This window comes from Aotus nancymaae, unplaced genomic scaffold (genome assembly GCF_030222135.1).
Source record: "Aotus nancymaae isolate 86718 unplaced genomic scaffold, 86718_ANA_hifiasm-v0.15.2.pri h1tg000079l, whole genome shotgun sequence".
Lineage (NCBI taxonomy): Eukaryota > Metazoa > Chordata > Mammalia > Primates > Aotidae > Aotus > Aotus nancymaae.
This window is the reverse complement of record NW_026988494.1, coordinates 1,008,035-1,019,726: the sequence shown is the minus strand read 5'-3', so window position 1 is coordinate 1,019,726 and position 11,692 is coordinate 1,008,035.

Here is an 11,692-nt window from a genome sequence, read left to right as displayed (position 1 = left end):
TCACCATCTTGGCCAGGCTGGTCTTGAACTGCTGACCTTGTGATACATCCATTTCAGCCTCCCAAAGTGCTGGGATTACAGGTGTGAGCCACCGCACCTGGCCACATCCTCTTCTTAATAAGAATACCAATCCGATGGGATTAGGCCCCCCTGAAGACCTCATTTCAACTTCAGTCACCTCTTAAAAGACATTATCTCCACATATGGTTACATTCTGAGGTACTGGAGGTTAAGGCTTTAACAAACGAATGTTTGAGGAACACAGTTCAGCTCATAACACTCACCAATGTATTGTTAGCAATTTTATTTATTGTGACACTGTTCAGAGATGATATTTGTGTGTAAAGTGTTAGGCCTCTTTGTATATGAGAAGTGACTCATTGCAGGCCCATTTTAATAAAGAAATATTTTGGACAGGTAATATATTTACATGGTTCAGATTCAAAGGGTCATAGAAAAGGAAACACGAATGTCAATAAACAGAAGAGGGTGATTTCAATGTTAGCAGTAACCAAAAAAATGTGGATGAAGCTCATAAGATCCCACCATTTTACACCCACTGAATTGGCAAAAAATGTAAAGTCTGTTCATATCAAGTGATGAAAATGGCAAAAAAAAAACCTTTCATGCTGCTTGAGGGAATTGGTACAGCCACATTGGAAGCCATTTGGCAAAAGCAGGAAATCTGTCTACCCGCTGGCCCGGCAGTTCCACTGCTTGGAGCCCACCCTGGAGAACTCTTGGATGCGTGAAGAAAGAGGAAGAGACATGGAAGTTCATAGCCACACAGATGGGCAAGAACCCATTGTGGATTGTCAGGAAAATGGATCCAGAAAGTGGGTAATGCATTCAATGAAATGTTGGTTAACAATGAAAACACACGAATAAAAGTTGCCAGGCCAGGTGCAGCAGCTCACACCTGTAATCCCACCACTTTGGGAGGCAGAGGCGGGCAGATCACTTGAGCTCAGGAGTTTAAGAGCAGTCTGAGCAACATGGTGAAACCCCATCTCTAGTAAAAATACAAAAATTAGCCAGGTGGCTGAGCACGGTGGCTCATGTCTGTAATCCCAGCACTTCGGGAGAATCACCTGAGGTCAGAAGTTTGAGACGAGACTGGCCAACATGGCAAAATCCCATATCTAATAAAAACACAAAAATTAGCCAGGCACAGTGGCACACACCTTTAATCCCACCTACTTGGGAGGCTGAGGCAGGAGAATCACTTGAACCTGGAAGATGGAGATTACAGTGAGCTAAAATCACATCATTGCACTCCAGCCTAGGCAACAGGGTGAGACTCTGTTTAAAAAAAAAAATTAGCCAGGAATGATGGCGCATGCCTGTAGTCCCAGCTATTTGGGAGGCTGAGGAAGGAGGATTGCTTGAGCACAGGAGGTGGAGGCTGCAGTGAGCCAAGATTGCACCATTGCACTTCAGCCTGGACAACAGAGTGAGACAGTTACCAGCATAAACATGGATGAATCTTAGCACTATGATGAAAGCAACTGGCAAGTCACAGAAAGATACAAACAGTGTAATATCATTTTTATAAAGTTGAAAGCAAGTAAAGTAAAATGATATATTACTTAGGAATATATACATTTGTGATAAACTTCAAGAAAGCATGAAAATAGGACTGAGGCCAGGGGTTCCCTCTGTGGAAGCAGGGAGGGGCTGCAGGAAGATTCAGCACCATTGGTGAGGTTCCATTTTTTTTCTTTTCTTTTTTTTTTCTTTTTGAGATGTTTCACTCTTGTCACCCAGGCTGGAGTGCAATGGCACTATCTCGGCTCACCACAACCTCCGCCTCCCAGGTTCAAGCGATTCTCCTGCCTCAGCCTCCCGAGTGGCTGGGATTACAGGCATGCGCCACCATGCCTGGCTAATTATTTGTATTTTTAGCAGAGATGGATTTTCTCCATGTTGGTCAGGCTGGTCTTGAACTCCTGACTTCAGGTGATCCGCCCACCTCAGCCTCCCAAAGTGCTGGGATTACAGGCAAGAGCCACCACACCTGGTGAGGTTCCATTTCTTAAGATGGGTGGCTGGTGGCTCCATGGGGAAGAAGTATTTATTATTATATCTCAAGGCAAACATTCATTTTAATTAAGCTTCATATACATTAAATAATTCATTATTTTTTAAGTTTTAAAAGCTCTAAATGCATGTAATGAAAATCTCCAATGGCAGCTGATATTTTCAGATGTTTGTGCCTCATTCAGAGATAATATATAGTTACAGAGATAATTTAGACTTCTATCATTCCGATATAAGTTAAACTTGACAACAAAAACATACATACATATGTATGTACATATTTATGTGTAGATTTTTTTTTTGTGTGTGTGTGTGTGTGTGTGTATGTGTGTATTCTGCCTCTCCTCCTTTTTAGACAAATGGTAGCATTTCTGCAGGCTCCTTTTAAACAACGCTACATCAGATAACCAATTATCAGGGTAAATAGAAAGTCTGAGGAAGAAAAATAGGCCAGGTGCGGTGGCTCATGCCTGTAATCCCAGCACTTTGGGAGGCTGAAGTTGGGGAGGCTTGCTTGAGTTGAGGAGATCAAGACCAGCAGTTCGAGACCAGTCTGGGGAACAGAACAAGACCCCAACTCTACAAAAAATTAAAAAACTAGCCAGGCATGGTGGTGTGCACCTGTAGTCCAGCTCCTCAGAAGGCTGAGGTGGGAGGATCACTTGAGCCCAGGAGTTTGAGGCTGCAGTGAGCTGTGATCACACCACCACACTTAGTCTGGGAGACAGAGCAAGACCCTGTCTCAAAAAAATAGATAAATAAATGGACTCGTCTATCTCTCTCATAGTTTAGATGAAAAAAAATCAAAGAATTGTTGCTCATGGGTAAAGAGACTTCTGGGAAGCAGGAATGCAGTTAGCTAGCGGAAGCTGGGGAGACAGAATTTGGATTTGTTTAAAGCACTGGAAATGAGAGTCCAGTCAGCCCCTCATTGGACCCAACCAAAGGGCAGAGGTATGCAATTCTCCTTTCTTGATAATGAGACCCCCCGAGTTACAAATGTCTCCAATGAAACACATAGATGTGAAGAAGCAAGAGAGGGAGCGCTCATGACCAAATGAAAGCAGGAGGAGAATATAGCAGGAGATGGAAAAGTATTAGCATCAAATGTATGTCAAGCTCCAGACCGGAATCAGGGCAGACTGGGGAGCTGGCGGGTGCCGGAAGGGAAGCATTCTGCCAGGGTGCCAGGAGGGGCCTAGCAGCTGGGAGGAGGGGACAAGGCCACGTGCCCGCAGGGGTGGAAGGCAGGTGCATGACACCCTGGGAAGTTCGAGGTTCAGACCCGGCCAACCACAGAAGCTGCCAGTTGCTTAGTTGATCTGGGAAGACTTCCCAGAGGAGATGGGCTTTCAGGAGCAGCTTGGATGAGGGAGAGTAACAGGTTGGTGAACAGATTGAGGCCGGGAGTTCCAGGCATACTGCCGATCCGCACTGGCAGAGCGCCCAAGGAACACTTGGTTATCATCTTTCTGTTGTGTCTTTCACTCTTTTGTATTTCCTTAAAGATCCCAGAATCTGGCATGGGTTTTGGTTATCTGATAAGCTGGCAGGGAGCGGGTGTGCACTAAAATGCAAATGATGGCTGCTGGGTTCTCAGTGAGGAAGGCAAGAGGAAGGTGTTTAGCGCCAGGAGAATTGGCCCTGCCAGACACGGAAGCCGTGTGGCATGAGCCACGGAGCCCTGTGTGGGAATCAGGGGTCCTGGGCTGTTGCCCACCTCAGATACTGACTTGTTCTGGGACGAGGGAGGTCACAGCATCACATGCTCTAGCTTTTCTCAAGGACAACACAGGCGTGTTGAGCTCAGTGACCTGTAAGACTTCCCAACCTAAGCAACTCAGTCATTGACAGCCAAAAGAAACAAAGTCTCCCAGTTCAGTGGAACTGAATATCTCAACAGCCTCAAAGCTTCACAGTGTAAACACCCTTTAGAGCCATGCCTGCCAAGCACTTCACACAGGTCTTTTCCACACGGCGTTTCGTCTGCATCTCATAATAACCCATGAGGCAAGTAGAGACTGATTGTCCAAGGTCCCAGTGCTGGACGCTGGCTAAGCTGAGCTAGAGCCCTGAGGCCCTGCCCTCCCTGTTGACACTTAACTTGGATGTTAAGTGATGTTCAGAGCACGCCCAATGCTGGCTCTGGGAGGAGGCCTGAAGCACTGATGCCAGATCTACTCTCCTGGCCTCAACTTCAAGGCCATAGTGAGCCGCTTTCACCTGAGTGCCACCCACTCACAGTTCCCTGCCCCACCTTGCACACATTTGTTGTACAGGGGTTGGGTCAAAGCATACCTTTTATTTCCATAAAGATCTGCCCTGGGGCCGATGAGGTGGCTCACACCTGTAATCCCAGCACTTTGGGAGGCTGAGGCAGGAGAATTGCTTGAGGCCCGGAGTTCAAGACCAGCCTGGGCAATATAAAAAGACACTGTTTCTACAAAAAATTTTAAAAATTAGCTGGGTGTGGTGGTACATGCCTGTAGTCTCAGTGCTGGGAAGGCGGAGGCAGGTGGATTGCTTGAGCACGGGAGGTCAAGGCTGCAATGAGCTACGATTGTGCCACTGTACTCCAGCCTGGGCAACAGAGTGAGACCCTGGCCCTAAAAAATGAAAAAAAAAAAAAAAAAAAAAAAAAAAAGACCTGCTGTGGGCTGGCACCCAGACCCCAGGGGTCTGAACCTCTGGGGTCCTGAGGCGCTGGCACAGACTGCCTGGGCTCTAGTGTGAGGAGAGTGTCCTTGCTTTTGCCTCAACCTGACTTCCTGTCTAGACATCTCGAATGGTCCCCTGAATTTAGCGTGCCACGTTTGCCTGCCAGCTCTGTCCAACCCACACAGGCCAGTGCCCAGCAACTGCTGCCTCCCCCTCACCAGGCTGAGTTCTAAGAGGAAGGGCTGAAGGGAGGGTCAAGCCTAGAAAATTATATAATGAAGGTATCCATCAAGATGACAACACCCTTGGAGGCAGCTCAACATCCTATAATCCTGTCCCTTTCAGAACTCGCAGGCGCTCGCTCTCCCTGCCACACCTGGAAGGATGAGTTGTCAAGGCAACTTCTTGAAGGCACCAGTATCCACAGTGCCATCGGTCCCCATGGACCCACTGAAGCCTGCTGTGGAGGAAGGAAGCCATCCCTTGGATTGGCTCTGGAGAGATATGAACGGAGTCTAGTCCTCTGGAATATCCAATCCCATGCCAAGTCTCTCCCTCTTGGACCCATCTTAGCGGGAGACCAAATCTTCCACAAGACGTGAAGCTGAAACATCAGACCCAGCACTGGTGCAGTCAGACCAGAGCCTTTTAAAATTAATTAATTAGTTAATTTAGGAGATAGGGGTCTCACTTTGTCACTCAGGCTGGAGTTCAGTGGCAAAGATCATAGCTCACTGCAGCCTCGACCTCCCAGGTTCACTGGATCCTCCTACTTCAGCCTCTAGAGCATCTGGGACCACAATCACAGGCCACCACGCCTGGTGAATTTTTTAATTTGTTGTAAAGGCTGGTCACAATAGGTCTCACCTGTAGTTCCAGCACTTTGGAAGGCTGAGGTGAGTGCAGATTACTTGAGCCCAGGAGTTCAAGACCAACCTGGGCAACATGGTGAAACCCCATCTCTGCCAAAAAATACAAAAATTAGCCAGGCATGGTGGCGTGCACCTGTAGTCCCAGCTACTAAAGAGGCTGAGGAATGAGAATCGCTTGAGCCCAGGAGGTTGAGTTGGCAGTGAGTCAAGATCGTGTCACTGCATTCCAGCCTGGGCAACAGAGGGAGACCCTGTCTCAAAAACCAAAACCAGAACAAAACAAAAACGCTCGTAATGACTAACATTGACAGAATGCCTTTATTGTTTAAAAGCACAATTATTTTGAATAAAAATGTTCTTTTAGAACCATTTACAGAAAAATTACAAAAATGGTAGAGTTCCCATCTACTTGCACCATTTCCTCTATTATCAGCATCTTACATGAATAGGTACATTTGTTACAATTAGTGAATCAATGTGGACACATTGTTATTACCTAAAGCCCATATTTTATTCAGGTATCTTTAGTTTTCGCTTAGTCTTTTTTTTTTCTTTTGAGACAGAGTCTCACTCTGTCACCCAGGCTGGAGTGCAGTGACGATCTTGGCTTACTGCAACCTCCACCTCCTGTGTTCAAGTGATTCCCCTGACTCAGCCTCCCGAGTAGCTGGGATTACAGGCGTGTGCCACCATGCCCAGCTAATTTTTGTGTTTTTAGTAGAGATGGGGTTTCAGCATCTTGGCCAGGCTGGTCCTGAACTCCTGACCTCGTGATCCACCCACCTGAGCCTCCCAAAGTGCTAGGATTACAGGCGTGAGTCGCTACGCCCGGCCTTAGTCCTTTGTCCTTTTTTTTCTCACTGCAGGACGCTGTGTTACATTTAGTTGTCGTGTCCCCCCAGGCTCTTCTTGGCTGTGACAGTTTCTCTGGCTTTCCTTGTTTTTGATGAATGTGATAGTTTAGAGGCATATTGGTTGAGTATCTCTGATGTTTTTCTCATAATTAGACTGGAGTTGCGGGTTTGGAGAGAAGGAATGCAGGTATCAAGGGCCATTTTCAGTCTGTCATACCAAGACTACATACTGTCAACATAACTTGTCACTGCTGATGTGGACCTGGGTCACCTGGCTAGGGTGTAGTATCTGTTAGGATTCTCCACTGTAAAGTTATTTCAGAGCATGATTCTTTCTTTTCTTTTTTTTTTTTTTTTTGAGACGGAGTTTCACTCTTGTTACCCAGGCTGGTGCAATGGCGCGATCTCAGCTCACCGCAACCTCCACCTCCTGGGTTCAGACAATTCTCCTGCCTCAGCCTCCTGAGTAGCTGGGATTACAGGCACGCGCCACCACGCCCAGCTAATTTTTTGTATTTTTAGTAGAGATGGGGTTTCACCATGTTGACCAGGATGGTCTCGATCTCTTAACCTTGGCCTCCCAAAGTGCTGGGATTATAGGCGTGAGCCACCGCACCCGGCTTCTTTTCTTTTCTTGAGTCAGCATCTTGCCCTGTTGCCCACGCTGGAGTGCAATGGCACACTGCAACCTCTGCCTCCTGGGTTCAAGCAATTCTCCCGCCTCAGCCTCCCGAGTAGCTGGGATTACAGGTGTATGCCACCCCACCCGGCTAATTTTTGTATTTTTAGTAGCGACAAGGTTTCACCATATTGGACAGGCTGGTCTCTTGGCCAGGCTGGTCTCGAACTCCTGACCTCATGATCTGCCTGCCTCAGCTTCCGAAGGTGCTGGGATTACAGATGTGAGCCACCATGCCTGGCCCAGTTTTGTTTTGTTTTAGCTTTAGGGGTATAAGTGGTTTTGGTTACATGGATAAATTGTATAGTGGTGAAGTCTGGGCTTTGAGTGCACTCATTACCCGAATAGTGTACAGTGTACCTGATTGACAGGTGATTTTTCAATCCCTCCACCCCTCCCTGCTTCTGGGTCTTCAATGTGCGTGATACCACTCTATGCCTTCACATACCCCTAGCTTAGCCCTCACTTATAAGTGAGAACATGAGGTATTTTGGTTATCTGTTCCTGAGTTACTTCACTTAGGATAATGGCCTTCAGTTCTATCCAAGTTGCTGCAAAAGACATTATTTCATTCTTTTTAATGGCTGAGTAGTATTCCATTGTGTATACATACCACATTTTCTTTATCTATTCATTTGTTGATCAGAACTTAGGTTCATTCCATTTCTTTGTGACTGTGAATTATAAAGCACATTTTCTTTTTTTTTCCTTTTCTTTCTTTCTTTCTTTTTTTTTAGACAGGGTCTTGCTCTGTCACCCAGTGGCACAAACACTGCTCACTGCAGCCTCAACCTCCCAGGCTCAAGAGATCCTCTCACCTCAGCTCCCAAGGAGCTGGGACTACAGGTGCACACCACCATGCCTGGCTAATTTTTTATTTTTTAATTTTTTATAGAGACGGGGTCTTGCTATGTTGCCCAGGCTGGCCTTGAACTTCTAAGCGCAAGTGATCCACCTGTCTCAGCCTCCAAAAGTGCTGGCATTAGAAAGCACACTGTCAAGTGTGTGATTTGTTTCATCTGATTGAAGTATCTTTGGAACTTTGTACATCTATTTAAAATCTCTATCCCCTGGCTGTAAAAGCAAAACAAAGACCAACAGCTCTGAGGTCCTGGTTCCTAGGTTCTTCATTACACTCTGTTACTCACTCTGACCTACAGAGTAAAGGTGGCAGCCACAGGGCTACCCAGGGGAGCATTCCAACCTTCCCTGGAAATGACAGACTCATAGAGCTGGGAGTGGGCTGGATGTGGACTCCTACTTTTCTGTATATAAGCCATAATCAATAAAATCTGGTGTGGGATACCAGCTGTAAGCCAACAAATGGTGAGGGATACATTCAGGCTGTTCTTTCCAGCCTGTCACGAACAGCACCTCCTCCATGCAGGCTTTCCTCATGGTCCTCTCTGGGTGTTTTCCTCCTCTGAGCCCTTCTAATACTCTGGTTTGAGATATGGCATGTGCCTCACTGAGGCTGCTAGTAGTTTCAATGACTTGCCCTCGTAGACAGATTCTGCCATTTATATCAGGGAGTTAGCATAAAAAGTCATTAACTATGAGCTGCCTAGGTCTAAGTCTGAGATCACGAGAAATAACAGTCTTAGAGGCAACAGATGTGCCAGGCTTTGAGGAGGGGAGCTCTTGGGTGGCTTGGTGGAAGAGGTGAATGTGGAAGCATGGCTGAAGGATAGGCGGAGGTCTTTCTTCTTCCTCAGATGAGGCAATAGTGAGTTCAAAACCAGGCTCCAAACCTCAGTGCAGCCCAGGGACTAGACTCCTAATATGCAAATCTTCACGGCTGGCTCTTCTCCCCACACCTTCCAAACCCTACGTTAGATCTTAGTTCACAGCAATCTCTCCACCTAGAATGTTCTGTCCTTCTCCTCCTTCCCTGATCGCTCCAGCCTACCGTGACGTTGTCTTCTAACTGCCCAGACTAGCATTAGGGTTTGCAAGCCCTTGTGTGGCAGGTCATAAACTGCCCTGGGTTAGGGGTTCTCACTTGGGAAGGGGCCTGGGTCTCCTGGACTCCCCGGCTCGGCCCTGGCCCCTGCAGGTGCTCAGGCAGCCATGGCTGATGGGATTCCTGCTCCACAGTCCGGGGGTTGAAGCCTCCAGTGACCCGTGTTTATTGCATTTCGAGTTTAGGGGAGCCTTCCCGTCAGGCTGCTCATCCTGAATGCCCCGCCGCCTCTCCATGGTGGGAAGATGCTGCGGAAGGGAACACGACTCCCACCTTCACACCGACAGGGAACTTGATCATTGCTCCAAAAACGCCCACATAGTCTGTATCCTAGTGACTCTGGAGAGCTCCTCCCGCCTCTCATGAGTGAGGAGCAGCTCGCTCTGTGGCGGGAGACAACACTGGCGTGTGAGTGTGTGACTGGGTGTGAATGTGTGTGAGAGTGTGTATATATGAGTGTGCAAGAGTGTATATGTGTGTGAGTGTGATCGTGTGTGTGTGAATATGAATGTGATAGTGTGTGTTTGAGTATATGTGAGTATGAGTGTGTGTGTAATAGTGTGTATGTGAGAGTATGTGTGTGTATGAGTGAGTGTAAGAGTGAGTGTGATTGTGTATGTGAGACATGTGAGTGTAATAAGTGTATGTATGTGAGTTTGTGATAGTGAGTGTATGTGAGAATGTGTGTGATAGTGTGTGAGTGTATATGTGTGAGTATGTGAAAGTGTGTGATTGTGTGTGTGAGTATATGTGAGTATGTGTGTGAGAATGTGTGTGTGTATGTGAGAGTGTGTGCATGTATGTGAGAGTGTATGAGTGTGTGGGCATGTGAGTGTGTGTAAGTGAGGGTGTGTGTGTTATGTGTGTGCTATGTGTGGCTGTGAGTGCATATGTGGGTATGTGTGTGTATAAGCCTGTGTGTACTGTGTGTATGAGTGAGGCTGTGTGAAAGAAGGTGTGTTGCGTGTGGTATGTATGTGACTGTGGATATGAGTGTCTACGTATGTATATAAACCTGTGTGTGCTGTGTAAGTGTGGGGTATATGGGTGTGTGTGGGTGTACACATATGAGGGTGATGTGCATGTGTGTGGGGGGTATGCGTGTGCATTGTAGGTATGCAAGTGGGGTGTGTGCGTGAGTGGATGGGTGTGCTGTGTGAGTAGGGGTATGGATGAGGCATATGTGAACCTGTGTGGGAGGTGTGAGTTTGTGCAGGGGTACAGGGACATGGGCTGCATGTGGATGTGTGGGTGTGTGCGTGTGCAAGTGGGTGTGTAGGAGGGAGGAAAGTGCCCCAGCCTGATCCTGTGAGAACACTCAGGACCATACCTACTCCCGTGGGCAGAAGACAGTGTGGTCCTGGGACCGTCCCTGGTGCTAGCGCTCACTCCTGCTTCCCTCTCAGCCCACACCTCTCCCTCCTTCCACCAACGAATCTCCACACTCCAGGTCATCTTTGCAAGAAGTCAAGTTGTCCAGCGCCCACAGGCCAGTCTCCTTCTTCCTACCCTGACCCTGCCAGCTTCCAGGCAGGAAACCTCAGAGGATGCTGGAAAGTGGTTTCCTGTTCCACCCAGGCCATGCGTGAAACCTCTGGAGTCCCCTGGACCCCACAGCTGAGGGAGATGAATTCACCATCAGACACCAAAGGATAAGAAACTGCTGACACAGGCCCAAGGCTGTCTCGGCCCTGCCGGGGTGATGGATGATGAGTTTTCAAGCAAACTCTAACAGGAAGTCCATGCATAATACATCATTAGGGGAGCAAATTCCGATTTGCATCCCATTAGGCCACTGAAAGCCGGGAGGCCCAGACACGCAGCCCAAGGCTTCCTCAGGAGGACTCGTTGCAGGGAGGCGCCCGTGCCATCAGAGGCTGACCCACCGGGCACAGTGCCGAACTGTAGGACATGCGGTCGAGGGTGGGGCCGTGTTCTCCCAGCACTGTCCCCCGGTACTGTTTCAGGAGCCCCTGGCTTGCCTCTGGCCTGCTCGGATCCTGTCCACTAACTCCACAGCTCTTGTTTTTTGTTGTTGTTGCCTTAGTTTTGAGTCAATGTCTCTCTCTGTGGCCCAGGCTGGAGTGCTGTGGTGCGATCATGGCTCACTGCAACCTTGAACTCTTGGGCTCCGTTAATCCTCCCACCAAAGCCTCCAGAGTAGCTGGGACTGCAGACATGCACCACCACACCCAACTAATTTTTTTGATTTTTAAAAAATGAGGTCTCACTATGTTGCCCAGGTTGGTCTTGAACTCCTAAACTCACACTGTCCTCCTGCCTCCATCTCCCAAAGTACTGGGACTATGGGAGTGAGCCACGGCACCCGTCCAACCCCCACAGCTCTTCACAAGCAGGATGGAAGTAGATTCCTGACTTCCTGGGGCTGCTGTCATTTATAGTCACTGCGTGCTGAAAGTCAAGGATAGGGAGCAGAATAATGTGTGCCTCAGTTCCCAAAAAACCTTAGCAAGGTGTCCAAAGAGAAGGGCCCCTTTACGATGCTGCAGTGCTTTGGAGCATGCTCAGCAGACCCTGAGATGGGACCAGGTGGGAGGTGGAGGTTCGGTGTGAGACTGATGTTTGAGGTGAGCAGGGCAAGGGGGAGACAGAATAGAGTTCCTGG